This window comes from Lissotriton helveticus, chromosome 1_1 (assembly GCF_964261635.1).
Source record: "Lissotriton helveticus chromosome 1_1, aLisHel1.1, whole genome shotgun sequence".
In the NCBI taxonomy this organism is placed as follows: Eukaryota; Metazoa; Chordata; class Amphibia; order Caudata; family Salamandridae; genus Lissotriton; species Lissotriton helveticus.
The window spans coordinates 1,061,414,509-1,061,442,190 of record NC_136057.1 but is presented as its reverse complement, the minus strand read 5'-3'; positions in this window follow the sequence as shown (position 1 = coordinate 1,061,442,190).

Genomic DNA, 27,682 nt, shown 5'->3' with positions numbered 1-27,682 from the left:
TTCACTTTAGATGCAGGTCAGTACAGCCAGATGACATCCAGTGCTGCCTAGTGGCAACAACTGTTATATGAGGGCTGGTGTGTGCATTCAATAGTGTGAAAAAGCCTCACTAATGCAACACAATGTGAAATGCTGCATCTAAACACCGTGCTGAAGTAGAAATTCCCTGTCTCTAGCCTGTGTGTCCACAGGTAAATCCCATGATCATGAGGCATGTGATGTATCCCCAACCTGTGAAACTTAGAAATATAGTCACATTTTAACATTGCAAGTTCATGTCTATCATGCTACATTACATCACTCTGTGTCAACAAAAGGACAAGGGAATCTTGTAAGTCAGGAGGGACCAAGAGTAGCAGTATATTATTAGAGACAGCAGTCCCTATCAAGGAAAATACAAAACCATAACAACAAAACTACAATCAGAGTTGGGTATATTACTGTCCAAATGGAACGTATTGTATTTATTTACCTATTCGATAAACATGAAGCAACATATAGTATTGTAAAGTGAGCAAAAAGCAACGGGTTCTGGAAATCAACAGATTTCCTGACCTCAGGCATATAACTGCAAGGTGACTTCTAGTGATATATAAGTTACAGTAGTCATAATTAAAAGAACATCTTGTACTCCTTAAAGCACTTCTCCAACTGTATCTCCCATAATGTTGTGTATGCAATCACATGCCCCTGCAACCAAATTTATATTGGGCAGTCCACACAGAAAATCAAGATCCGAATATGTCAGCACCGGAGTAGACTGAGATGCCAAATACCGAATGCATCCCTGGTGGATCACTTTTGTGGTTGTGGTTGTGTATTTTCCTTGATAGGGACCGCTGTCTCTAATAATATGCATTACATCACTCAGCATATGCACATGTCACATCCACTGTGCACATGGTTTTGCAGCACACAAACCACTCTATGAGTCCTCCAGGACTCCAGACACTCCAACAAGGTGCAGCATCAAGCACAAACTACATTTCCCATGAAAGGCAACAACACAGTAATCTTGGGAATAATATGTCTGTCTTGGATAATTCTGCACATTTTCTGGCAGTGCAGGCATCAAACCCTGGACACATAATCATCTGGAAAATATGTCCTACACTGTCCCCAAGCAGTGTGGCAGTGTAGTGTAGTTAGTCTACCAGTTGCATTTTACAGCACAAGATTCCCACATATCTCAAACCCCTCGTGTATTGTCAGCATAGTGGACACTGTGCCCTACGGGTCCTAAACTACAGAGACCGTGATGCGATCTTGCGGGAAGCCAGGAAGCTAGGCGAGATCCGGATTGACAACGCCACAGTGATGTTCTTTCCAGACTACACCGTGCAAGTGCAAAGACAAAGACACTCCTTCTTGGCAGTGAAAAGAAGACTGCGACAAGCCGGACTTAAATACTCACTGCTCATCCCCGCCAAGCTACGGGTGGTGGCAAAAGATAGGACACACTTCTTCATGAACCCTGACGAAGTCGAGGCCTGGCTTGATGAGAACATGCCTGACGTACCTAGGCGAGCGCAAGGGACTGCTACCACGGAACGTACACGAGGAACACGGAGGCGCCGCCGGCGCAGGGCTCCCACACCTCCCCGCGCTCGAGAATCGCCGGCTCACTCTCCATCCACAAATGTGATGATACAAGAACAACAAGATGCTCTCCGCAGAGTAGCGGAAATCAGCAGCTCTCCGGCCCAGTCCCCTGCCCCGAACACTAGCCCGGCGCCTCTCCTGAGTGATGATGAGGCAATCTATGGCTTACCGGATTCCCAACACACTGACGATCTCCCAGACGTCACACCGCAAACTGCCGACCTATTTGGCTGAACTGGACCAAGTAGATTCCTGCCCTTACGGCACGAAGAAGACAAGGTCGCACAAGTGCCCCATAGACCCTCCTCGCAGGAAGCAAACTGCACAGCTGTGTACTACTGGGTTCCGCTCACCTTGGGACACTGGACTCCAGCCAGGTATTGTGAGTACTGTATACATACGGCTCAGTCACCCACTGCCATGAAATAATCACTTACACTGTAGCATTGTACATGCCAACTGCCACTACCTAGGACATTCGAGGAGGGGGTTCTCCCCCGGGAGCCTTGCCCCCACCACTTGATGCTTGGGAGAGCCACTGGCATCACACTGAGCGGCAGGAACTGGGCATCTGCCAGACAGCAACGGCCTCTCTACCCCACTCGGGAGGGATGCCGCACTTCCTATGGACTACACCGTAATTTCTATTGTTACAACATAAGCCACACGATACCCCCTAGAACTGTATAGTTTACGAGCTCATTTGAGTGTTTGGACGGCGACATGTTGTGCAGCCGACCTTTTGGCATTTTAGATTATGTTGCCATGTTGAGGCTTTATGTTCCCCCCCGTTTCCCTACCCTTCTACACCACTGGAGATCACCACATATTGTGAGCAATTTTGCGATGGGGATGGGACCCTGGGCCCGGTGGGGAGTCATGATTGAGGATCCGAAACGCGGGGGGGCTGGAGGAGCTTACACCCACGGAAGCTATGACTGAGATACGAATATGCACTTGGAACATCAGGGGAATGCACACACCAGCTAGGCGTTACCAAATTTACTCGTACTTAAAGCGACACAAGATAGGCGTAGCACTGCTCCAGGAAACACACTTGAACAAGGCATTACACCGTAAATGGCGCGGACAACTCTATGCCACAGCCTACTCCTCATATGCTCGCGGTACACTGATATGGGTCCGCCCTGGGACCCCCTGGACAGTTACAGATACTACAATAGACCAGGAGGGCAGGTTTGTTGCTGCACAAGGCAGGCTAGATGGGCAACAAGAAGTACTAGTGTCCCTGTACGCCCCAAACACTGATCAGGGAGGCTTCCTGGCGCGCCTCTCCATGATGATGGCAACCTGGCACGCGGCCCCATGGTTACTGGGTGGAGATTACAACTGCACACTAGATACAACGCTAGACCGCTCTTCCCCGCCCCCCATCGGCGCTCCTACGCGTGGTGCCACAAAGGCACTGCTGGAGTGGGCCGAGCAGTGGGACCTCCATGATGTTTGGAGATCACACAACCCTGGGACACGGGTCTACTCCTATTACTCAGGCGCTCACGACTTGCATGTCCGCCTAGACAGATTTATGGCGTCTACTGAACTCCTACCCTTGTAACAGATACACACTACTTGGGCCGCACGCACTCGGACCATAACCCACACTTTTTATCCATAGCTTGGGACCACCCGCGCCCCCCCATACCCACCTGGCGACTACAACCAGCGCTGCTATTCGACGCGGCTTTCCGCGACTCCCTCCTCACATGCGCTGCTCAGTACTTTGAAGACAACACTGGCACGGCGTCCTCCCCCCAGGTAGAATGGGACGCCTTCAAGGTAGTGATCCGAGGACACTGTTTGAGGACACAGGGCCACATGAGACAACAACTAGAGGGCGAATTGACTAGGCTGGAATCTGACCTGCTCGACAGGGAGGGGGAGGCTATTGAGGGCGGTGCTGACTCGCTGCAAGGGGCGCGCGCAGAACACGCAAGCCTACTGGAGCGACTACGCAACATCAACTACGCTGCACATTCGGCGAGGACGCATCACCTGAGTGACAGGCCTGGCAAGTTACTGGCCTGGCTGATTTCACAAGAGACTCGCTCGACCCCAGTGGTAGCAATACACGTAGAAGGGAGGGGCCTATTGTACTCACAGCGCCAGATACATGACGCGTTCACCACTCACTATGATGCATTATATCGCTCCCGATTGCCGCACCCCCACCCGGACATTGTTGACTACCTATCCCCTCTGCAGATGCCACAGTTGACTACTGCGCAACAAGACGAACTGGGAACCTCGCTCGAGCCTGATGAGGTCCGCGAAGCAATATTTAACCTGTCTAACGGCAAATCCCCGGGCCCAGATGGGCTCCCAGCCAAATTTTACAAGGCAGGCTCAGATATCCTCATCCCAGAACTTCTGAAAATGTACGCTGCAGCAGCGGAGGATGCAGCCTTACCCTCAACGTTAAATGAGGCTACCCTGATCTCCATCCCCAAACCTGACAAGGACAGCACACGGATGGGCTCTTATCGCCCCCTGGCACTGTTAAATACAGACTACAAAATACTGGCCTCCACGTTAGCCCGGAGACTGGCCCCCTATGTGCCCCGCCTGGTACACCAGGACCAGAACGGCTTTGTCCCGACACGCCACACCTCCCACAATATCCGCCGCCTTTTCCGAATACAAGAGTATGCTACCCAGCAGTGGCCCAGAGCAGGATGCCTGATATTAGATCTAGAGAAGGCCTTTGACTCGGTTGAGTGGCCGTACCTGGGAGCAGTTATGGAAAAGTACCAACTGGGAGGAGGCTATGAAGCCATGGTGGGCCTGCTGTATGACAAACTCTCAGATACCATCCGGGTGCGAAGAGGCACTAGACAAGGCTGCCCCTTGTCGCCTTTACTGTTCTCCTTAGCCATGGAACCCCTGGCCACAATCCTCAGGACCCAGGGACCTGAATGGGGGATTCCACTGGCGGATGGCCTGCACACAGTGTCGCTGGACGCAGACGATTTACTGCTGTACATCAGAGACATAACTGACATCCCTGCCTCCCTAACCGACGTCTTCCGAACCTTCGAAGAGATGTCAGGACTGCAAGTTAATTGGTCCAATTTGGGGGCTTATTCCTTTAGCCCGGAAACGCCCGAATGCGACATACACCTGGGCGGAGGTAGATTGCAATGGCATCCCACTACGTTCCACTATCTGGGGATACGAATATATCGGGACCCAACAGACGTCCTGGAAGGGAATCTCCTGCGGGCAATCGCCTCGGTTCGGGCGCAGATCAGATTCTGGAACACCCTACCCCTCAACGTGCCGAGTCGTATAGCACTTACCAAAATGATAGTGCTGCCTAGACTGCTGTACTATTTTGCCAATATACCCACGTATGTGCCCATAAAATATTTCACGATCTGGAGATTCTGCTGCGTAATCTCATCTGGAATACGGGCCGGCCCCGTGTGGCGCTGACCAAGCTATACATGCCAACTGAATCGGGAGGCCTGGCGGTTCCCAACACGGAGCTGTACTACCTTTCAGCGCAGATGCATTGGGTGACGGGGTGGCTCAGCGGCAAACATCTCGAAGATACTGCCTCGGACACTGCTGCCTGGACGCAAGCACAAATCTGCACGCTGTTCCACCCGATAACCCGAACTCCCTGCCCCTCCCAGTTGCACCTGGCGGTGGCGCGCAAGTGCTTCCTGCGATGTCTGCGACTCACCCGGGCAACGAAACCATATGCCCCGATACTACCCCTTCTGGGCACACCAGGGCCAACGGGCGCACTGACTGTGACTCGCTTGGCCAGCTTGACACGAGCAGGGGTGGACACTCTGGGTGACCTGTATGCCGACAGGGCACTGCTCACCTTTGCGGACCTGGCTGCTAATGCGGAACTTCCAGCTGGTCAGTTCCTGCTACACGCGACTCTCTTACGCACGCTTACTGCCTCCTGGGGCGACGTGACCGAGGAATTGCCGATGCACAGCTTCATGCAGTATCTGCACGTTATGGGTAATGGCTCGCACGTCATCCACTGGCTGGCGCAGGCCCTACAGACACACTCGCAACCGTCCACATTGCCGTTACGGGAAAAGTGGGTGACAGATAGGGGAAGGGACTGGACTGACAAAGAATGGGCGATGGTCTTAGCCGGACCGACATATATCCCACGCAACCCCCACTTCAAAATTATTCAATTCTACGTATTACACCGTGCTTATCTCACGCCCGACAAAATAAATAGATATTTTTCAACCACTGATGCCGCCTGTCCACGCTGCTCTCTGACCGGAGCAGACCTTTTACACATGCTGTGGCACTGCCCTAACATACACACATACTGGGACGAAGTCGTGACGCTACTCACACGTAGCACTGACGAGCAGATACCACACACGTGGGAGGCTTGTATCTTGGGACTGTATAAGCGCACAAGACTTAACAAAGTGCGGACGCGCTTCTGGGACATGGGACTTATAACGGCCAAACGCCTGCTTACTAAGCATTGGAAGGCCACGACCCCTCCACACACTCGGCACTGGCGAGCCTCCTTTACCAACTGGGCACGAGCGGAAGGCACGGTGCTCCTCCGGGAGGAAACTGCGGGACTCCGTAAATTCCCTATTGCTCAGCTCTGAGATGACCTCCTTAAAGCATTCCAGCAAGCCTGCCAGGAGCGTGGGATCACTTGAGATAACAGGCATCATCGCCCTTACGATGCCAACCAGCACCGAGAGCGAACACGGCACTGTACCCCTCTCCCACACCCCCTCACCTCTTCCGGCCTTACGCCCTGCCCTAACAGATACAGGCACTTACACTTCTCTGCCATACACCTGACACTCTCACCGCGCTGCGCACGCACCACTGCCATTGCCTCGCTCTGCCCACGGCGACTGTAGATGCTGACAGGGAAGCGTCCCCCCCATACAGGAGGACGATCACCACACCAACGGACTGCACCTGCACCCCGCGGAGCACTAGCTCGCACTCTGACTATGCACCACAGGCACCGCCTAACAGCTCCAGCCCCGGAACACCCCCCCCCCCATTTCTCCCTTCACACTGCGGGATACCCTGCCAAGCCCCGCCTCGCAACTGCTGCCACACACGAGAACCCATGATGATCTATCCCCCCCCCCCCTTGACCTCGCTTGCTTTTCCGACCCCAGGTTTTCCCCGCCATCGTATAGGCATAGGGAACAGTTTGTTTACTGGTCATGTTCCCCGACCAGGCCCCTTTCTTATTTCAAACGAAGACACCAGATGCATCATGTCACTAACAAGAAGCGATACCTTATTGAACTCATGCTACCCACCGACTGCGGAGACATGATAACGCTTACACCCTACGAGAGGTACGGACTCGTATTCAATCTCGCACACGCTAGCCAAGGATATGCTACGCCGTATATTGGCCACCGCCTCATTCTTTGTGACCTCCCAATAACAGCACTGGGGAGACACACATGCACCACACTGCTGGATATCCGGGCCTTGATCGAAACGGCTGCAGACTAGCCTCGCGGAACATAAACGCTTGCTCCTATGGCTCAGTGAGCTATACCAATACACATTTTACCACACCCCAGTAAGCATTACGAACGCGAACCTGGTGAAACATCTATCGACAATCCCCCCCCACTATTGGCTAACCACAGCTGCTTCCTAGGCTATCTGTGGGGACTTGGGCGATTACCATAAAGGCGCTAATGCTGGGTGAAAAACTGCAATGCTATTCTTGACAACGAAAGACAAAATCATAAGATCTGTCACTTATTCAGCTAGATACCAGATAACTGCACATGCATTTTCATAAGATTCGCCGCCGGACCCCCGGGTTGCCGGCTAAATGGCTGTGTCATCCAGTTAAAGATTTACTTGATTGTTCTCTGCTCGGCTGGCCCCTGTGCGCCGTAAAATGTAAACTGTATGATGACAAACTTGTGCAAAATAAAGGTCTTCTAAAATCCAAAAAAATAAAAAATAAAAATAGTGGACACTGTGCAATGCATGTGTGCACTATCATGTCCCACATTGATACCCACTCACTATCCTTCCCAGGGCAGTACTAATTGAACAACAATGACTCTCACTGTCAAATATATGTGAGTGAAGTGAGTTACATCCCTTGCTCCAGCTACAGTTTATAAAATCAGACATGTATTAGTTCAGGAATGGCAAAAGTAGCCAACACAGGCACAATAGATGATTGTGAGGAATGTGTCCACTCAATGGCTAATTAACTCTTCTTACTGGTGACAAATCATCACCTTCATAGCCTTGGCACTCGCAAGTTTGGCACATTGTAACTGAATCACAGAGGACAGCACACCTGTATGTGTGGCACAGTGTCAGTCATATTCAATTCTCACTTGGGTGTATGTCACACAATGTCATAGCACATCTCGGACAGTAGACAAGGTGTATGAATCATTCAGGACACGTAACAGAATGGTCATGAATGTGGGACCATCCTCTGTCATGACTCTTAACTAATTTGACCCCTTCTGTCTTTGCAGCAGACCAAGTATATGCTCAGTAGCTGTGGGTGATGATGCATCTTATAAAAGCCCAGACAGATATCCCATCAGAGGTACAATGATGCCCTTAGCAGGACCCGGTCGATAATGGTGCAGACATTCAGCGTACTAAAATTCCGCTTCAGGAGCCTGTATATGTCTGGGGGCCAAATGTATTCTTGTATGCGTCATATTGCATAATATTTGTGTAAGGACAAATGTCCCATAGGCTGATGGCAATGAGGAGCAGGACCCACTGGACAATGAGGATATTGAGGAGCCACATTGCACAGTTCTATAAGTAGCCACAACATGGCAGAGGACCATATTATTAACACGTTTTTCTCTGAGGCATGAGTGACTTACATGATGCCACAACATGATAACACATGTAACTGTGTACATATATGTGTAAATAAACATATGAGAACTACCACTGTGTATGCATTTTGATTTCATAGTCACAGTAAACTGAAAAACATTCACGTCACACCTGCTACTAATTGTCACCCAGAAAATGTATGTAGCTATGTGTAACAAACAGCATTGAACAACATCTGGTGCAAACAAAATATTGTGCATGCCAACTACCTGTAGCAAAAGGTCCTCCACTGGCAGCCACAATTAACATAGAGTCGGAAAGTAGGTTGTATGTTATGACTGCATGTGTTTCTCCTACAGCTAGTTATTTGTATTTCCTCATACTTGTGGACAATAGAAGTGATCAACATAGTATGTGCATGGGAACACTGTCTCTAACCTACAGTCTACATATGCTAGATCAGAAACTGTATCCACATATGAAATCCATTAGGCGATCCCATATAACAGATACAAATGCTACAGACTAAAATTTGCCAGTGCAACTGTGTCTACCTAGTGAGAATGTAGCCACTCTTGCCCCAATAGACTTAGATGCCAATGAACAAGCAGTGATGTAGCCTACCATGTTGGTGTATTGCACTCAGAAACAAACAATATCTTCACTCCTCTCAGTACAGTCTTAGTGCGAATGTTACGACTCAATACATATATTCAGAATATGTAACAATTGAGTATCAGAAATCACATAAAGCAAGCCAATACATCCAAGATGCCATGCACTGATGAATCCCAAGATATTGAGTTCCAATGTGGAGAGAAAATCAGAGGGGAACTTCATGCCTGAATACATAGCCATCACCAAACCTCTAGTTGCAACACAACCTAGAAACATATTGTCCCAATGGCAAACATATTTATGATTGCAGCACACATGACTAGTTGTGGCTAGACAAGCTGGCCTCATGATCCACAAATCATAGGCTGTGCTTGGAGGTAAAGACTATGTTGAATTGCAATGTGCATGGCCCACACATATTCTTCCAGAACAAAGGCCATGAAGGTGATATCTGTGTACCACAACATAATATGGTGGCTTCTCTCAACACTTCCCTGCACATACACCATTCATGGAATAGTTCTACATGGCCAATTTGAGCAACAGCATGCAAGACACATAGATACAGATGAGCCATGGTTACATCTATTGATGCATCGATGTTCTGGCTCTACTGGAGATGGCTGTCAAGTTTTGGACTGTGCCATCTTCATTTGAGTCTCATCACCTGTCTCAGTGTCAAACAACATGAGTACTGCATGTGAAAACCCACTGCTATGCACAAGCAACATTACCTTGATGCAGAGTGTAGTTATGGTGTGATTTACACAGCCTTACTGTCAGCAATGTGTAAGAGGTCGCGCAAAGGCATACATGCTGATGTAGCATAGCACCATCAGCATGACTGAGAATAATGTGCCCACAAATGCAGACACTTTTACTCTTCTGTTGGCTATGACCCTTGAATATAAATAGCCTATACTCAAACAATCATATGGCGCCATCCATACATCCCCTTCCAGATGGTTACAGCCAATGGCAGCACTCGCCTGCAAAGACAAATGTACCCCTCCCAAGTTTCCCCACAGCCGGCTGCCTTCACAGTGGTAAACAGTGCATATTGGCAGTAGGCTGTGCTGTCGTAGATGTGGGTGCACTGACCCCTTGGTAATACTAGTATGTGGCACCCGTGGGGGAAGCTAAAGCAATGACATTGGGTGCTAATACTAATTTAGAACATGTGGCACCTCTTGTAAGATGTGCCCTGAGGTCACCGGAGGGTTTGTGCCCGATGTGTAGTTTGATCCCTGTAAAGCATGAACTCAATCATATGTAAACTGTCAACACAGATAATAAACATATGTTGAGATAATAAGAAGATCAACTCCTCTATTCACAGTCAACACAGAACTCCCTGTAAATCATTATTTGCATTGCACATCATAATGCACCAAAATAGACACATTTGCACTATTACACACAAATTAAAGACGAAGGAGCCTAAAGCGGGAATTTTGCAGCCACCACTTCAGTCAAAAATGATGCTCCCCAGCTGATGCCTCTGAATGACCACATGGTGCCTTCTCAAGCCTTTTGTGAAATCGATGCATTGACTAGTAAGAAAAAATGGACACATCTGCTGAAAACAAGACACATCCACCCGGAATGTTATGGATAAAGGTAACTGATGTCATGAATCATGCATGCTGCAAAACAGGAAGAGTGATGTTACTTTCATTTTCAGTTTAAGTCACAGTTTTACTGTCTATGCTTGAGACTGGTTGCGTGTTGGCTGTGCTGGACAGTGTTTTGGTATGTCTGGAGCTGGTTTGATGTGTCTGCTGTCCCTATTGTGTCTCTTAAGTCCTTTTTGTGCTTTCTTGTTGTATATTGTTGTGTATTGTCCTGTCACTGTGTGCTGTTAGGTGTTTGTCTCCTGGGGTATTGTCATTGGGAAGTTGTGAGTATTTTGGGGGTTCTGTTTTGTTTGATGTTTTTTGGTGGGATCATGCTTGGAAAGGGTAGGGCTCTCCCAATGAGCAGACAGGAGTTTGGGAGCTTCCTGTGGCTGGTGACCTATTATCTGCCCAACATGGTAACCGGTGGGGTGAGTGTGCTCCTCGGCTACTCTGTGAAGGTGAAAAACCACTGTTGGGAGAGGGTGTACCAACAGATGCAGACGCTGTTTGGAGTAGACCGGAGCATCCATCAGCTCAAACATCGCTTGGAAGATGTGGTTGGAGGGAGTCTGACCTCCTCAACTATGCTGGCATCCAGGTTGGTGGAGAAGTAGGTAAGTATACATGATTTGTGTGTTTTCCTATGTGTTATATTAACTCATTGATACATAGTGGTAACATTAAGTATGGCTCACATGTGTTTTTGATCAAAATAGCCATGCCCCCATGCAAATGAGGCAAGTGCTGTGTCAATAGTGCTGGCACAATAAATGTAAAAATGAATACTTGTATAGCGCACTACTCACCCGCAAGGGTCTCAAGGCGCTTGTATGAATACCGCTGTGGAACCCATCCTGGCTTTCCCTGTGAGGTGTCCACTCCTGGGCACCCCCAAGGTGGAGGCCAGGCATCCTTAGTGTTGTGGGGGCCGTTGTGGAGATTAAGCAAGCTATTGCCCAGAGTTGCAGAGTGGGACTCCATGATTGGAATAGGCACCGAGGCGAGAATTATCAGGTCTGTAGAATTTTTTTGAGCCCAAGACCCGCCGAGGCAGGGAATTGAACCCTGGTCCCGAGCTAGACCTCTGCATCAGGGTCTGCCGCTCTAACCATTGAGCCACACTTCTCCACAATCTGTGCACCGGTGCTATCTGTGACACTGAGCGGGCTACACAAGTGTTAGTGTTCCTTTAGATGATATACAGGAGTCCTGATGAAGCATTGAGCTGATGCACATGCCTGTAGCCCATCCAGACAACTCACATGTAAACAGACCAGGTAGTGCAGATCAGCTTCAGAAGTGTTTCTTACACAACAAGCATTTGTCATGTTCAGTTGTGATGGCCCATTACAGAACATATATAACACATAAAGGAGCTTATTTACAAGTCCCTTGCACGCCGGGATGTCATTTTCCTTTATCAAAAGTGATGCACCGGAGGTGCAAGGGCCTTGTAAATATGCTCCAAAGTTTTCAGCAAAACTTTGTAAGAATACAAATTACAAGTAATGGTGCTGCACAGCTCAATGAGAATTTGCCCTGTGCTGGCCATCATGACAAATGCAGATTGTGGCAGAAGTCACCATTGAAGGGGCAGTTTGTTATATGCAGACCACTTTACCAACAATAGTGTTTATTTGGAAGCACATGGTGGTGCTTGTTTGTCACTTTTCATATGAAAAAAAGTGCTGCCACTGTGGCTTAAGGGCCTTGCAAATTAGCACATTGGTGCTCTTAGCATACATACACACCTATGGTGCACATGTGTGTGCATTGTTCTTTTCCCATTTTTAAAACATATACCCAGCAGCATAAAGGTGATGATCATACATTAGAATTGAACGACACTGAGTACAAGAGATCCCCCCTCTGCATTTGTGCACACAACTGCAGGTATGGATATAAAACAACAGTAGTATTGTCGACTACTACAACCTGGCCTAATGTAGCTAATCCCTAATACCCTGGCCGATTCTTTTGTCCTCAACACAGGGCCCTTAATAATCCCTGTACATCACCCATTGGCCCCATACCTTTCCCAGTTCTGTAGGATGGGTGTGCATTGTTCATATGATTTGTACTGTACTGGAAGGAACAGCTCTCAGCACAAAAAAATGCTAAGGCAGAGTATGACACTTTTGTATGTGTGCCTTGGAATGCCGCTCGCTTACAATACTGAATGACACATAGTTGTGCTGATGATTCTCCTTGGCATACCTTCCATGGATAGTCATGCATTAATGAGGCCTGCCATGGCTTACACAACTAACCTGTGAATGTGGCAAAACACTTATCACTGGTCTTAACCTGCATTTCATATGTAAAAGGTATGGCTCTTTGATATCCACTATGGCTACGCTGTGCTTTGCACTGGCCTGTCTGACTTCATACCTCAGAATGCACAGCAAATCCCACATTCTGGTTGTGCATGGCCTTATGGCGGAGTTTTTGTGGCTAGAGCCACAGGAGCTGTCCTCACATGTGAGACTCACATTGTACATGTTTCTTATCTAAGAGGCCCAATGTAAGTCAAAGGGATGCCCTCTCATATGGTACTGTATCCAAGGGAACACCAACCTGATTCTGACACAACTCAACATATACCATATATGTTACTGTTCGATTTTTCAGAAACATATACTTAGTGATGCATAGAACCTGTCTGAACAATATCTTTTACTCTGCAGCACTGACATGTACAGAATTTACTTAACTTAAAGAACAAGTACACATAATGGGGCTCATTAGGATGGCGGACGGACTTGCGTCCGTCCGCCACCCTAGAGTAGGAGGGACCGTCCGCATGGGCTGCTGCGGTCCCTCCGTGCAAATTAGGATGTGACCTCCACCCTGGCGGTCACATCCTGGATATTTAACATTGCGGCGGGTGCAGCTTCAAGCTGCACCCGCCGCAATGTTAAAAAAGCATACATTGCATATGTATGCAGCAAGCAGCAGGCACCGCGCGGTGCCTGCCGCTTGCTGCATACATATGCAGGGGGGTACCATAGGTACCCCCCCTGTGCACCCCCCACCACCCCTTCACCCAGGGGGCCCGCAACGGGCCCCCGCAGTGAAGCTCCGTATGCTTTTACACGGCGGAATATCCGCCGTGTAAAAGCATTTCTTTCTGTGTATCCTAATATGGTGGACGGTGTCTGAGAGACACCGTCACCATATTACAGCTTTTCCGCCGCGGTTGTAAGCCAACCGCGGCGGAAATGCTGTGGACGGAAACCAGGACCCACCAGCCATCCTAATGTGGCAGTGGGTCTTTGGTGGGTCTGCTGCGGTTTTTCCGCATCCTCCGGGCCTACGGTGGATTCCGCCGGCCCAGAGGATGCGGAAAAACCGCCATCCTAATGAGCCCCTAAGTGTGTTGTATGTAGCGTACTCATTTCCTGGTGTCAAGATTAAGCAGGCATGAGTATTGCTATACCTTGCTGAGTATGGAAAGTGAGTTATGTAGGTGCGGAAACTCATTAAAGTCAGCTACCATAGTGAAATATAGTAGTGATGAGGTTGAAGAACTGGTTCCACAATTTTGCCAACAGGTGCATGTTTTCGCTCATCATAAATGTGTACACTTCAGCCTGTTATACCGATGTTTATTATTCATGCATGTCAACTGTGGCATTTGATTACTTACAACCTGAAGGGTTACATAGTCAACAGCTATGCATATGTACTGTGCTTCTGTTGCAAATCAGATATGTTATCTAAGTTAACTGATGTGTTTTACATGTTATGTCTTGTAGGTGGACCACCATCATACACAGTTGGTGAGGTGGATGGTTTCAAAGACCCTAACTTCACTAGCGAATGCCTTAATCAATGCTAATTGTAAAGTGCAAGGATTGAGTGGGATGTCAGGTGCTGTGTGAAGTGCCAGATTCAATGTGCATCCCTATCACAAATAAACTTTTGTCTAATGATTAATAGCAAATACAAGGAGATGATGGACGGAGTGTTGAAACTTTTCAAACACTCACCCTAGTCACAGATCTGAGTTGAATCCATAATCATTCTTTAGCTCACTTTGTCACCCCAGGCCAGACACAACTATATGCAAATCAGTCTTGACCCTGTGCATCATGGGAACAGGCCAGCCCGAACTGCCAAGCCATGTTTTACCTGGACCGTAAACCGGTCCCAGGTTCTTGTTTCCAGTCCAGGGAAGACATCGCTTGGCAGTTTGGGCTGGACTGTTCCCATGAGGCACAGGGTCAAGACTGATTTGCATATGGCCATGTCTGAACTGGGGTGATGGAGTGAGCTAAAGTATGATGATGGATTAAACCCAGATCAGTTGACAGGGGGTGAGTGTTAGATTTGCGCCAATGCTCCGTCCATCATCCCCTTTGGTATTGCTTTGTTCGCCCTAAGTTGGCAGGGTATGCCCAGACGTGGGTCCCTTGCTCACTTTGCCACTGGATTTAAGCTAGCCTGGCTGATTAGCCAGAAACTGGTCCCAGGATGCTTGTTTCTGGTCCAGGGAAGACATGGCTTGGCAGTTCGGGCTGGACTGTTCCCATGAGGCACAGGGTCAGACAGATTTGCGTATGGCCTGGCTTGAACTGGGGTGGCGGAGTGAGCTAAAGAATGATGATGGATTAAACCCAGATCAGTTGACTGGGGGTGAGTGCTTGCAATGCTCAACACTCCGTCCATCACCGCTTTTGGTTTTGCTTTGTTCGCCCTAAGTTGGCAGGGTATGTCCAGACATGGGTCCCTTGCTCATGTTGCCACTGGATTCAAGCTAGCCTGGGTGATGACGGCTGATTAGCCAGAAACTGGTCCCAGGATGCTTGTTTCCGGTCCAGGGAAGACATGGCTTGGCAGTTTGGGCTGGACAGTTCCCATGAGGCACAGGGTCAGACTGATTTGCATATGGCCATGTCTAAACTGGGGTGGCGGAGTAAGCAAAAGAATGATGATGGATTAAACCGAGATCAGTTGACTGGGGGTGAGTGCTTGCAATGCTTAACACTCCGTCCATCATCCCCTTTGGTTTTGCTAATGATTAATAGGTCAGGAAAAGTGGATGTTAATTATTGCATGTATATCAGCCTCCGACTAATGTCAAGGAGATTACATTGCCAATCTGGAATGGACTACATGATGGAGACTTGCCAGGGGAGCCATGATCACAGTGACAGACTGTGTAAAAATATGTGGTAGTGAATAAACATCTGAACATGGCAGTGGATGTGAAGATTTAGGAAGGAATGTCAGTTGCACATGCTATGATAAAGGGAGCATGTATTGAGCGGTGGCATGGTCCACCATGGACTTATAAAAGTTCAGATAGGAGAGGTTTCATATGCTTATGTGTGATGTGAGGTACTTATCCAGTGTCCATTGTTCTATTTAATACCTGCCAAGTGTTCAGTATAGTTAGCAATGTCTTCTGTGTAGGTCCTTGTCAGATCAGTTACATTACAATGTGAGACAATACATGTACTTTGAAGACATTGCACATCTTACTGTGGTAAATCCCAATGGCATATAGGTCATTGCAGGATGCAGAAGGCTTTCTAATGTTCAGTACACATGACGGGTATGATACCATGGGTACAAAGTAGCATTGTTCCTAAGCATAGTATATACTGACAAAGTCATACCCAGATGAGCCAAATTGGTGCAATTGCATTTTGCAACAATTGCCATGCCTTTGTAATTTGCCTTTAGTAAATCTGAAATGATAGATAATAGGCATATGTATGTTCACTATAAGCTGCAAGATGAATTTAGGCAATAGGGATGCTACCTTTGCTGTTGTGAAAATAATATTGCTTCATTATGTTTGTAACTGTTCCTAGTCACTCTTTGACTGACAGTTTTCCTTTTTTCTTAAGCAGACAACATGAACCCAGATCAGTTGAGGAAGCACCACCTCAGGAACGAGTGCCACTCCCACCTTCAACATGTCGCTAAGGTTCACAGCTTGATGAGGAAGCAACACGAGGAGAAGAAGGCTCTGGGCAAGTGGGAAGTCTTTAGTTTGGGACCACCGACATTGGCTAAGACAACAAAGGAAAAGATGGATGGGCAAGCCAAGTTACCTCAAATGGACCGGCACCCAGCACCTCCACCAGCATACCCTTACAACCACCAGTCCCTTGAGCACAAGATAGACCGGGCTATGACACTGATCCAGCAAGTGAAGCAGGCGCTGGCAAGGCCCTAGCCAAATTCCTGCCACAGGGAGCCGTCTTTGTGCCCTTCTCCCTGTACATAGTTTTATTCTTGTTCTTAATGGTTTTAAAGTTTAGGTTAGGTTAGTTAGTTTAGGGGAAGTCGATTTAGGCTTTTTAGGGGTGGAAAAAAATTATTTGGGCATGGATAGTTTATGTGTTCTAGGGTGAAAGTTGATGTGTTATATACGTGTTAAGAAAAAAAAATGAAAAAATACCAAATGTAAAAAAAAAAATGTTTGATTGTTTAGGATTCAATGTGTAGTTATTTGATGTTTAGGAGTAGTTTATGTTGTCCTTGTGTGAATATTTCAAAAGGGGGTGGTGATGGACAGAGTATCTGAGTTAATCAGAACACTCCTACCCAGTCAACAGATCAGGGCTTGATCCATCACCGTTTTTTAGCTCACTGCACCATCCCAGTTCAGAACCTGGCTATATGCAAATTAGTCTGTCCCTGGCCCAGTGCATCATGGGAACAGGGCAGACCAAACTACCAAGCCAATTCTTCACTGGAAAGGAAACAAGCTTCCGGAGACCGGTTTCTGGCATTACAGCCGTCTTCGGCCCGGCTTGCTTGAATCCTGATGGTACAGTGAGCAAGGGAATCATGTCTGAGCATACCCTTCCACACTTGTGGTGGTCAAAATATTTCAAAAGGGGGTGGTGATGGACAGAGTATCTGAGTCAATCAGAACACTCCTACCCAGTCAACAGATCAGGGCTTAACTCAGATACTTTGTCCATCACCACCCCCTTTTTGAAATTATTGTCCTTGTGTGAAGGCATGTCTTAAGGGGGTAGGAGGTTGATGTTTAGCATGTCGTGCTAAATGTGTAGAGTAAGCTAGGTTAAGTTAAGGTATTTTTAGATGGTATGTAGAATAAGGTACTGTAGGTTAGGTCTACATCATGATTTTCTTTGTGGGATTTAGCACGTGTGCTCAGGTAATGTTATGTACATACATTTGTCTTCGCTAGCAGTGTTTGGAAACATGTATGAGTAGGTGTTTTACCTATGGACATGGATCTGACAGGTTGGCTCGACAACGGTGAAACAGCGGCCCTCATCCTCCTGGAGCTATCTGCGGCGTTCGACACTGTCTGCCACCGCACTCTAGTACAGCGCCTCAGCAACATCGGTATCCAAGGGAAGGCTCTGGAGTGGATCATCTCGTTCCTCGCCAGAAGAACCCAGAGAGTCCGCCACCCCCCGTTCACAAGGATCCTCACTCAGCCCCACCCTCTTTAACGTCTACATGAGCCCCCTCGCAGCCATCGCACGCCAACACAACCTCAACATCATCTCCTACGCCGACGACACCCAGCTGATCCTCTCCCTCACCAATGACCCCGCCACCGCCAGAGCCAGCCTCCAGGAAGGGATGAAAGACGTCGCCGAGTGGATGAAGAACAGCCGTCTGAAACTGAACTCAGACAAGACGGAAGTCCTCATCCTGGGATCATTGCCCTCCGCCTGGGACGACTCCTGGTGGCCCCCTGCCCTGGGCACCACCCCCAAACCAACGACCACGCACGAAACCTGGGCTTCATCCTGGACTCCTCCCTCTCGATGACCAGACAAGTCAACGCCGTGTCATCATCGTGCTTCAACACCCTGCGCATGCTCCGTAAGATCTTCCGATGGATCCCCACTGAAACCAGGAAGACAGTCACCCAGGCACTCATCACCAGCCGACTGGACTACGGGAACACCCTCTACGCGGGAACCACTGGCAAACTACAGAAAAGACTCCAGCGCATACAGAACGCCTCCGCACGACTCATCCTGGACATCCCTCGCCACAGCCACATCTCGACCCACCTGAGAGACCTGCACTGGCTCCCCGTCAACAAGAGGATCACGTTCAGACTCCTCACCCATGCACACAAGGCTCTCCACGACATGGGCCCGAAGTACCTCAACAGCCGCCTCACTTTCTACACACCCACCTGCCAGCTACGATCGGCCAACCTCGCCCTCGCCGCCGTACCACGCATCCGCAAAGCCACCGCTGGAGGAAGATCCTTCTCCTACCTGGCGGCCAAGACATGGAACTCCCTCCCCATCCACCTACGGCTGACCCAGGACCACCTCTCCTTCAGGAAACAACTCTGGACCTGGCTTTTCGAGCAGTAACGGACCCCCCCCAGCGCCTTGAGACCCTACTGGGTGAGTAGCGCGCTATACAAATTGCTGATTGATTGATTGGTTGGCCATGGCTTTACATTATTTATCTACAGACATTGTTGAGCAGTGTATGTGGCAATCATGTTGGAAATGGTACACAATGCAACCCATGCATTCACATTCAATATCTCAGTCTGGGTATGTCATGCAGAATGCTCGGGTGGGATGTTGTGGTTAAACATTGATCTAAATTGAAAGATTTTGGACTCGCACACTGATAGCTGCCCCATAAATACTCACACTTTCAGCGTTTACTTATCATCCCAATGTAGTTTGCTTGCTAGTATCCATGGTTAGGCGCGGCACTTGTGGTGTGACTTTATTCACCATTAACATTTGCTGTATGACACCAGTTGCACTTTATGCTTGCAACCTTGAGAAACCCATTTCTAGTCAACACACAAATAGGGTTAGCAAAACATGTTTCACTCTCACTGCTGTTTAGCATTATTCCTGATGCCAAACAACACATGTCTCTTGGGCAAGTAGTTAGTGTCTTTGCCTCATAGAATACAAAATAGTCACCTTGGTCCAGACTCCAACAGACAAACAACACTCAGGTAGTACTGAGTGAATTTATTTACATTGCAAATCGTGATTTGGCTCACAGGTACAGTTCAGTCAGTCAGTCAGTCAGTCAATCACTTTTATTCGATTAAAAAAAATCACAAAAAGTCACAAGATACAGATCATACAAAACAGTAATATAGAACAATGAAATACATACAATTATAATAAACAAAAAACATGGATAAAATGTCATGTATAAAATAAGCATATATCATAAGTTCAATAAGACAGTATATAAAATTATTTCTTTCATCGTTAAAAAGAAACAGGTACAGTTCATAGGACAATGTTCCCAAAAGATGTTTTAAGCCAGTGGATGTCGAGACAGACTCCTTGTGGATAACAAGTCATGGAACATGTGGAGGAGAGGAGTGTTTCAGTGAGGGGTATGAGCACAATGTCTTTGCGAGAATAGGGCACATTGACAGTCTACAAATGGTTAAGGTGTACACGGCAAAAGCAAAATGAGGACAGTGGCAGCTGATTTTCCCTGGCATGTTCATAAGCGCAGGGCAAAGGAAAAGCCGGGTATTTGGCACCGCCAATGCTACCTGATACGTTTTCAGTGGAAAGAGGTGCAGTTCACATCTTTCGCCTCTGATGCATGCAGTGTCTCCCAAGAGGGGTTGCTATAGGTGCGGCAGCTGAGGGAGGAACATGCACATCAAGGGCGGAAGATGTGGATTTCATGCCTGCAGCAGCATTCATTTGTGCCAACACTTGAGGCAGCACAGCAGCGAGGAGAACATGTTGGTTTTTGAAAATTCCAGCAGCGTTGTGGTCGATAGGCAGCCATGGCAGCAAAGTAGGAGTCCTACTTTCGCTCAATTGACTCCAAGATGGTTCTTATTGTGCCCTGCTGGTTTATCACCTCAGTGGTGCCATTGTGACAGGGCATTTGTTCATGCCTCTGCCTCCTGACACCAGCAAAAATCAGCCAGGGAGTGCTGGAGGCCACGGAGTGGAGAGTAGGTGCCTCTGACGACTGCAGTGTTGTCCCTATTGGGACTGAGGCACCAACAAAAAAACATCTAGAGTGACTGCTATGGTCTCCATTCCTGCCCACACCTGCTCTACCATCTCCCACTGGACTTCTAAATCAGTACGTTTTGAAAGTAATCTGTGTGTCCTCGGAGTCCAGGGTTCTGGGTGGGGTGGCAGGTGGTGCCTATTGGTTGGTAGACTGGGGATGTGGAGACCCCACAATGCTATTGACCCTCCCCGTGTCCAGAGCTGGTGACCTGATGGAGTCCAGAAATTCTTGGAATGTGTCCTGGTTGATGGTTTGCAGGTTTTCATCCCCATCATCACTGAAGTCCATGGCAGCGTGCTGACCAGGAGGTGAGGGTTCATCTTCTGCAATGAGATGGAGAAATGCTATTGCTGATCACTCTTAGATGTTGATATGAGTAAACCATTTAACAATCAAGGTTCAATAAATTTCACTTTCAGTTCCTCATTGATGCATAGGACACCTGTTACTCAAGGGTATGGATTGCAAAATTATGTATTTTCATTTATTTATTTTCAGAGTTTTATATAGCGCGAGCAAGATCCTTACATATATCAGAGCGCTTTACATAAATATGAAAAGAGGACAGAAGGAAAAACAACTTCATAAGGCAATTTGTACAAAGTAGCGAACAGTGCAAGGTAGTAGAATGTGGTTACGTGATCAATTCAGGCAATGTAATATAGGGAGAGACATCTGCAAATTGACAAATTGCACTGTATTTCCCTTCCACAGTATGACTGGATCTTAGCATTGTTCTCACTACCACCATGTGCCTACTTTGGGTGGATGGGCCTTGTCATAGTAGTCAGATTACTGATGTTTAACCCATTTCATCATTACCACAGTTGGTTATCTGTAGGGTGTCACACATCGTTTTAGTCAGACACATGCACTTGTATGTGTACATACCTCCTCTGGCTGTTCCCAATGAGGTCCAGGCAGCTAACTTACTACCACACAGTGATGGGACTCAGATCATACATTGACTCACATGTGCCTACAACACCTACATAATCCGTGACCATATCCAATGGACTGATATGGCAGGCTGTTGTAGAGTTATATGGGTCAGGCACCCATCACATGGTAGTAGTAGTAATGGGAATGGTGACATCTACCTACCTAGTTTTCTAATACAACTGGGCCCATCCACCTCAGGCTCTGACCTTCCCAGACTTTTGTCCTTTGTGGTGACTAAGTAGTTCTCCCTATTCATTGAGAGTTCCCTGTATTGCATCCTCCAACATGTACATGTGACGCAGTGAGACAGTTTTGGACCAGATTCACTCCTGTCTCTAACCACATCTTAACCCAGGTGGACCTGAAATACAGAATGTAGTACCACAATGGGCTGTTGTCTGTCATCCCCAATCAGCTGCTACACAAGTGTGACTCAGTCAGAGACAGTAGCGCATGTGTATTTGTGAGGTTGCAGTGCACATGTCCCTTATCAGCCCCTTGCAATGCAAAGTCCCCCCACTCAGACAGAGTGACAGTTTAACGTGTACAGCAAGCACCTACTATGCACTGCACTAGCAGAAGCCCACCAGTGCTGTGCACCATCATTGATTTTGACACACATGGGGCATATTAACAAGAGCATTGTGCCACGAGAGTGCCACTTCTTACAATGCTCCATTCTTGCAATGACTTGCTCCGTGTGTACAAGGCGGCACAAATCCACTTTGCATGTTCTACCACTATCTTGTAAATATTGTCGAGTTGAGACCATTCTCTGCATCAAAGGGGAAGGCAATGTGTGTTATGTTAACATTTTGTTAAGTGCACAGCTACCCCAGCAAAGAGGCGTCCCGGCGCTGGTGGGCTCGTTATACAGATTACACATAGAGCTAACCACAGAAATCACAAACCCTAGGACAGTGGAAAAAGGAAGGTCCTAATAGCTTCAGGAAAAGTAAGTGTGTCCTCAATGCCGCGGATAGAGGGTGGCAAAGAATTCCACAATTTTGCTGCTAGGAGCCGAAAGGAGCGGCCTGCGGCACGACAGAGTTTCGTCCTGGGTACAATCGCCAGATGTTGTCCCAGTGACCGCAGACTGCGTTGGGGAGTGTATGGAGTTAAGAGAGGCCGCAGCAGCACAGGGCTATTGCATTTTAAACGCCACACAAAGTGCTTTAAACTGGATCTGTGCGCCAATCAGGAGCCAGTGTAGGCCTCTAATGGTAGCTCTGGCAGAGCATCTACGAGGAAGTCCTACCAGTGCTCTGGCTGCCGAGTTTTGGACTCGTTGGAGTCACAAAACCTCGGCTTTATTAGCGCCCAGAAGCAGCACACTTGCATAGTCCAGGCGCGATAATATCATAGCCTGGACAATGAGCTGCCGAACTGGCGCATTAAAGAACTTCAGGATGGGATGGAGACCTCTCAACAGGCCCACACAAGTCGCCACCACCTTCTTAGTGTGGGTCTGAAAATTGAGGGCCTCATCCATCCACACTCCCAGGTTCCTAACCACTGGTTTTGGAATTGGCATGGTACCTAACGAATCCTGCCACCAGTGCTCGTTCCAGAGAGAGGTGCTCTTCCCTACCAGCATCACCTCCGTTTTGCTAGCATTCAGCTGCAAACAGTTGTCAGCCATCCACTGAGCAACTGCTGCCATCCCATCTCTGAATCTGGTGGCTGATATAGAAGGTCCTTCCGCTAAAGTGATAACCAGCTGAGTATCGTCAGCGTAAAATACCAGTATGTTACTGTAAACGTTCCCAATCAACACCCATTGCTGTTTAGCACTGCCCCAGATTTACAAGTAATCGTAAGTCTGAGGCTGCATAAAAAACGTACACCTTTCAAAAGGAGGCATTAGAGTGGTCCGGGAAGGAGAAATACTTTTTTTCCCCTTGTCTTTTGCTCCTTCTATGTGTGCTGCAGAATGCCATTATTGATTGTTTGTGTGTGAGAAGGGATGCAAGTGATGAATATCAGAGCACCATGGGGCATATTTAAAATTAAATGGTGCAGTGCATCACTGCAAACAGTTCTGCTGTGCTGAGCCATTTAAAAAATGCAGGAATGCACCGTATTTACAGGAATACATGCACCGTTATAGTAAATGGGTGTAACCCGAAAAGTCACTGGGACCTGGGTAGATAGAGGTACAGAAAAGGGCGGTCCAAGGATAGTTGCAATTCGTATAGTAGAAAATTAGAGCAAATATAGAAACAATAAACTAAAGTAGGAAGTACATTTGTTGTTTAATCACAAAGTACATCATGTGAAATCAGCGCACATAGCATGAATGCATGGATCGACATGTCATAGTGCCCAAGGTGGGAGGGGAAGGGGGGAGGCAAGGTGAGGGTAAACGTGGCGAGCAATAGTGCACAAATAAAATATAAACGGTGTAAGTCAGAAATACTCCTTTGTAAAATATTTACAGACTGGCTAAGATTTGCGCCAGGCACATGAAAAGTGCATAAATGACACTGTATTAAGGCACACACACGCTTCCAAATGAGGAGAGGCAGTTCTTTATGGCTAGGGCAGGAAGCTGGTGAGGGAACAGAGTTGTCGACGTTTCGACCCCATACATAAGTAGGAACAAGTTGACCCTTACAGGAGGGTCTTCATCAGGACACGTGGGCTGGGGTGGGGGGTGTTGAAGGGCAGTAGATCTAAAGTAAAAATTGATATAAGGATAATTAGGAAAAAAGGGGCCCCAGCCGGGGTCAACCACAGTGGAGGAAGTAAAAGGTGGACGTAGATGGAAAGTCTCAGTACCGTCAAATGAATAATGAGTCTCCTGGTGGTTCTAGTCAAGGGTTCCTGAATGTGGATCGTTCTGGAAAAGACAGTAAATGTGCGCGCTTTAATAAAGAAATATGGAAACACGTCATGTGGTGTATATTTAAAAGCAGTAGGCTCGGTACTCACAGAGGGAGTAGTACGGTGAAAGTGCAAGCATCGCTTCACCGGTAAATGGTGCCAAACAGCTAACCGCGGATAACTTGCAGAAGACAAAAGAACCGTTTACCATTAATGAGGGCCCAGCCGGGTAGCCAAGGAGACAAAAATGCTCGAATTGTCAGGAAGTCTGTGCGGGGGGCAGTGGAAGGGGAAAATGACATACCTTCAGTTCAGCCGAGGGTAGCGTCCCGATGAATGAGGGCGCCGCACCCGGGGATTTCGCTTTAAATGGAAGCTCAGACGGGCAGGGCGTTCATGTGCACGCCGGTATCATGCCAAAGGCGTGCAACGTCAATGAGGAAAGACTACCGTTGAATCAGATACAGGGAGGAATTCTAAAGAGTGTTCTAAAATACAATGGTCAGCAAAGCGAATAATCTAAATGTAAAAATGTGTCTGAAAGTATGATTAATAACAAGTGTCTGTCCTGTACAAAATGCTGATGTGGGCTGAAAACGACGGGCCCAATGGCAGGTAACTGCCTCACAGGGCGGTCAAAAATGCAGTATGGTCCGCATCAGCCTGGCAAGAATTTCTCTACATATGGATGATGCCAAATGGGGAAACATGTTGGTTTGTTGGTCACAATACAATAGTTAGTTTGGGGGAAAGGAGGCATGTACCTGCCTCGCAGGGTAGTACACATGCCGACGGAGTAATGTATACATGAATTGTAAACATCCTGCAATTAGTACATATATCCCACAAACAGCAATCAAAGTGCCATAATGTTGGAGCCACCATGGCAACTTATCTGAGACACGTAGCAGATAGACAATAGCATTTTAGGTTGAACATTATACAGTAGAATACGATATTGGAGACGCACTAAAGGCATGTACCTTCCTCACATGGTGGTACACATGCCAAACGGGTATTATATACACGTATTAAGGGAAATCCCTTAGAGTACCTTAATATCTAGCAATTACCTACCTCACAGGGTGGTACAACTGCCAGGATGGTCATGCCAGAGAAAGGGAGATATAGGTCACAGTAAATACAGTCAGTGTGTTAGGACAACTTAACCCCTGGCAAATACCTGCCTCACAGGGTGGCAAACTGCCTGGATGGTCATGCGGGAGGAAGAGAGGTATACGTTGCATTATGAGGAAAGGAAATTATAGTGCCATAGTCACTAGTTGAGCATAGCTGCTATCAACTACATTGAGACCATTCACTATAGAATCAAAAAGCAGCATCCATTTAGATTAACAAATGTTGAGTATGTGGCCAATATTGCCTCCCCTTGGTCCCATGGTGGCCTTTTCAAGTACGATCCATTTCAAGCTCTCTGGAGCATGGCCATGTTGTTTGAAATGTTTGACTATGGGAGCCCCCATAACTTCACATCGGATACGGCTACAATGTTGCAACACCCTTGTTTTGATTTTCTGTTGGGTTTGGCCTACATAGATCAGGTCACAGGGACACAGGATCCAATAAATTACATTGCTTGTGTTGCAATTTGTGTGTGTCTTCAGGATGATCTTGTGGTGTTTGTAGTGGAATTCCTTGGTTTGAATCGTGGTGTCACAGGCCTTGCAGTGGCCGCACTTGTGATGCCCAACAATGGGCGGCAGATTCCACAGGGAAAGAATCATAGCTGGCTCTGGTGTATCCAAGAATGAGCGCACCACATGATCCCAAATGCTTTTTGCCCTCTTAAAGGAATGCATGGGTGGGGCTTGTGTTGTGAGGTCATCCGATATATTACTCCAATGTCTGTTAATGACCTTTGAGATGGCATTGCTTTTCGTTGAAAATGTGGTCACACAGATCAGTCTATCATCCTGGTCATTAGGTCTATCAAATACCTGGAGTAGTGACTCTCTGGGATTGAACCATACCTGTTTTGTGGCCTTCTTAACCAGTCTCTTGGGGTAGCCACTCTCGATGAGGCGGTGGGCAAGGTCCTCAGATTCCACCATGTAGTCATGCTTCAATGGACAGTTACTCAGAATGGGGAGGAACTGTCCGTACGATAGATTGTCCCTTAATCCTCTTGGGTTTTGGCTGTTATCATGGAGGAGGGAGTTCCATTCCGCTGGTTTTCGATATAGGATTGTACGTAATATTCCATCATCATCGAAAATGGTTAGATCACAAGTGGGGCCACTGCAAGGCCTGTGACACTACGATTCAAACCAAGGAATTCCACTACAAACACCACAAGATCATCCTGAAGACGCACACGAATTGCAACACAAGCAATTCAAAAATACATAAACAGAGGGCAGAGGCTATTGAAGACAGCACACAACAAATTGAATAGTGTCTTAAGGTAGAACACAACGGTGCACGAAACCAGAGAGTACTTCCCTCTTTACTCCCCACACAATAGGAACTAGTCCCACTAAACTTCAACTACAAAAAAGGTTTCAGCACTCAAATATATCAAGGTAGCTTATTCATAAATAAAGTCCACAAGATGACATCGTAACCATGAAGAATTGTCCGACTCCGTGATGTATTTTTCAAATGCAGATTTACCTTTATTTTAATCATCAAAAGTTAATTCCATTGTTCCACATAGCATAGCCAACGCGTTTCGTCTAATACAAGACTTCTTCAGGACTTGGAGTAATGGCGCAAAAGGTATCTCAATCCAAAGTGCAGTGGTTTCATTTGATCATACAATATAGAGCTTCCAATTTCCTTTACAGGCTGATAACTGTCTCACCTCAACGTCCGTAAGTTTGGTTAAGGGAAAAAAAAAACAGAAAATCAAAACAAGGGTGTTGCAACATTGTAGCCTTATCTGATGTGAAGTTATGGGGGCTTCCATGGTCGAACATTTCAAACAACATGGCCATGCTCCAGAGAGCTTGAAATGGATCGTACTTGAAAAGGTCACCTTGGGCCCAAGGGGAGGCAATATCGGCCACATACTCAACATTCGTGAATCTAAATGGATGCTGCTTTTTGATTCTATAGTGAATGGTCTCAATGAAGTTGATATCAGCTATGCTCAACTAGCGACTATGGCACTATAATTTCCTTTCCTCATACTGCAACCTATACCTCTCTTCCTCGCGCATGACCACCCAGGCAGTTATACCACCCTGTGAGGCAGGTAATTGCCAGGGGTTAAGTTGTCCTAACACACTGAC